The sequence below is a fragment of the Papaver somniferum genome, chromosome 5 (genome assembly GCF_003573695.1).
Source record: "Papaver somniferum cultivar HN1 chromosome 5, ASM357369v1, whole genome shotgun sequence".
NCBI lineage: Eukaryota > Viridiplantae > Streptophyta > Magnoliopsida > Ranunculales > Papaveraceae > Papaver > Papaver somniferum.
The window spans coordinates 106,061,319-106,064,575 of NC_039362.1; positions in this window are offsets into that span (position 1 = coordinate 106,061,319).

A 3,257-nucleotide genomic window follows, 5' to 3' on the forward strand; every position below is an offset into this window, starting at 1 on the left:
TAGGCGAACAAATTTTGTTTAGGATGTTTTTCCTAGTTCCCTACCCATTGGTACAGTTTTTGAGTTTTTCGGGGCTATTATGTCAGAATTCAGAATTTTCGGTTCTAAACATTGAGGACAATGTTGAGTTTAAGTGTGGGGGAGCATTTAGTATCATACTTTATGCATATACACAAAATAATAATACTCTTTGATTTCTTGCATTCTTGAGACTTCATCTTTTGGAGTTAATTATGAGCTATTTAGGATGACACTCTAAACTTTTTTAAGGTTGAAACAGTTCTTACGACTATAGATTGAGTTCCATTTTGTCATTCCACAATCCTTTAATATATACGTTCATAATTGAATGCAAAACTAAGCTATCGTAGTTGTTTGAAAGAGTCATCCTCGCAATTAATCATTACTGAATCACTTTCTTTTTATTTTTGCAGTTTTATGTTTCTCTAAAGTGATTTGGTGAGATCCTGATACTGCCATGGATGTTGTAGCAAGGTAATCATTGGTTGAGATATTTGGAAGCCTCATAAGACAATTGTCTTACACTCTTAAAGAGTAAAGAGTGAGCCGAAAAAAAAATAGAAAAAGAAAAGAAAAAATATATATTTATATATAAATAAGGCTCCTCTTCATTTCTCGATGTAGTTGCAAGAAATCCTACAACACACCCCTTGTATTATCATGACTATAATTTCTAGATCTAAACTTATTTGATATGAAAATAAAGATAAAGATAATGAAAATAGAAAATAAGATACAAGATTTACATGGTTCGATCAATTTGATCTACATCCACGGGGTTAGGTTTCACTATGATCATTGAATTACATATGAATTACATTGAGACTCCATTAATGAGTATATGGAGCTCTCTCCCTCTCTCTGGTTTTTGGGTAAGAATAAGAAGATAATAATAATACAAGTTATTTTCTCTCTCCTACCTTTCTCTTTATATAGGATGCTACCTAGTGGATGATAGCTCATATACATCTAAGATTTCCCCTAATTTCGGATCTGGCTTGCGATGATATCGCAAGCTTACAAATGTTAAATTGGCAGATCTTCTAATCTTCGCAAAGTTATTATATATTTCTTATGTTTAAGCTAATATCACCTATTGTGTCATTTCTCAAAGTGCTCTGCGACATTTTTGTAATGCGTTGTTAAGAATTTCGCGAGCGTATCGTTGTCGGAAATTTTGATCCTACATCTTGCCTGTTTTTTCTTGAATAGTGCTTGAAGAGCGATCTTCAGGAAAAAATCCGTTGTTGTGGTTGTTGGAGCGAGATACGTGTTGTTGGAGTAGTTTTTGATCTTTGTTGATGAAGGAACGAGCGAAAGAATACTGGACTTGAAAAGTACGTACTTTCCTCTATTCTTTTGTAAAGTTCCGGAGCGTTGCGAAGTAAATAAGAAGTATTATCTCTTGAAGTATGCGAAGTATGAAGTATCCTTGAAGAAGTATAAGAAGTACTCAATCCTCGAAATATATAAGAAGTATGAAGTATGAAGTATCCTTTGAGAAGTATAAGAAGTATTCAATCCTCGAAATATAAGAAGTATCTGTCCTTGAATGAGAATAATAAGTATTGCCTATATTCATGCGAAATTATTACTCCATTTTTGGCGATTCTTGCCGAGGATATAAAGAACATAAAATGTTTTCTTGGTAATCCATAGTTTCCCCTGTTCTTTATCTATGAGGGTAGAATCCTTGAGAAAATGTTGAATGTACGAATTGTTTCCTTATTCTTATCTTTGCCTCCGTCTCATGTTTTGCGCTCATGCGATAGTATAATCTCTTCAAGTTGCTTATAATTGTGCGAAATAATTGAGCGAGATAATCACGTCATTCGAAATAATCACATTCTGCGAAATTCTGACACATTCTATGAAATTTCGAATCATTCTACGAAGTTCTGAATAATCTTGCGAAATTCTGAATAATCCTGTGAAATTATGAGTAATCCTGAATAATTCTGCTAAATTCTGCGATATTATTGCGAAGTTCTGTAATATTATTCCGTACAGTTTTGTAAAGTACTTGTGCGAATATAATGCTTATGTGATGATTATGTTATGAAATGTGTATGCGATGTTTATGTTATGAAATGCTTATGCAATGCTTTTATGATGCGAGTATGATGCTTGTATGATGAGAATGCTTATCTATTGCAATGTATAGCTAATGTTTGTGTTACTTAGCTCATTTTGCACGCTAAAATTGATGTAGCTTTAAATTGCCTCCATTCTGCCTTTCTCTGTTTTTTATTTAGTGTATGCATTCCTCTTCGTGTAGTTATTGTTCCTCACAAGTTCTTACTTGTGTTTCATCTTTCCTCTTTCATGCACTATTAGTATCTCATAACAGTATGATCATAGTATCAAGTCTGCGGCATTTTCACTGCCTCAGTTTCATTTCCATATACATATTCGCAATCTTGTTTGCTTACATATAATCATTCTCGCAAGCTTAGTTGCTTACTCATTTTCTTATATGGTCTTATTTTGCCTTCCTAGTTAAAGGTCTTATTTTGCCACCTCTTGTCATTGCGACAAAATCGCAGGACGTCTTTGCACTTTCATGCAAAAACCCATTGATCTTGCCTTAACTTTTTCTTTTGTATTATTGCCTCTTCAGAATTGTTGCGACAATATGACAGGCCTAAATATTCTTGCGAAAATAAAGCCCCATGACATTGTCGTCTTGCGACGAAATCGCAGGACGTCTTCACACTTTCATGTAATGACCCATTGATCTCGTCTTATCTTTTTCTCTAGTATTATTGCCTCTTCAGGATTGTCGCACAAATATGACAAGTCTTAATACCCTTGCGAGTAAAAAGCCTCATGACATTTGCGTCTTAAGACACTTATCATCTCCATAATGGAGGGTTCCGCCCTTATCTCCCCCCTGGTTGCCCCTTTAAGGAGGCGTACTTCTACCATACAAGATTAGCTCCTCCCATCCGGTCTTAACAACAACCAGTTGTTTTCGCAGCCTCTTGTCCCTTTTACCTACAGGGCTTATGGTTACGAGACTGCACCCTAAGTGGGGTTTTATTCGGGCCGAGTGCAGTATAAGCCAAGACTTGTCAAGAATGTCAAGGTACGCTCCAGACGCCCATGGCACTCTTGACTCAACCGTGTACCTCGGCGCCTTGATCAGATTCTGCACTCCTTGTAAGAGTCCTTATTACCTTAGTCGCCCAACCTAAGTCATAAGCTTAAGCTGAGAATCCAAGGTGCCTCTCCCG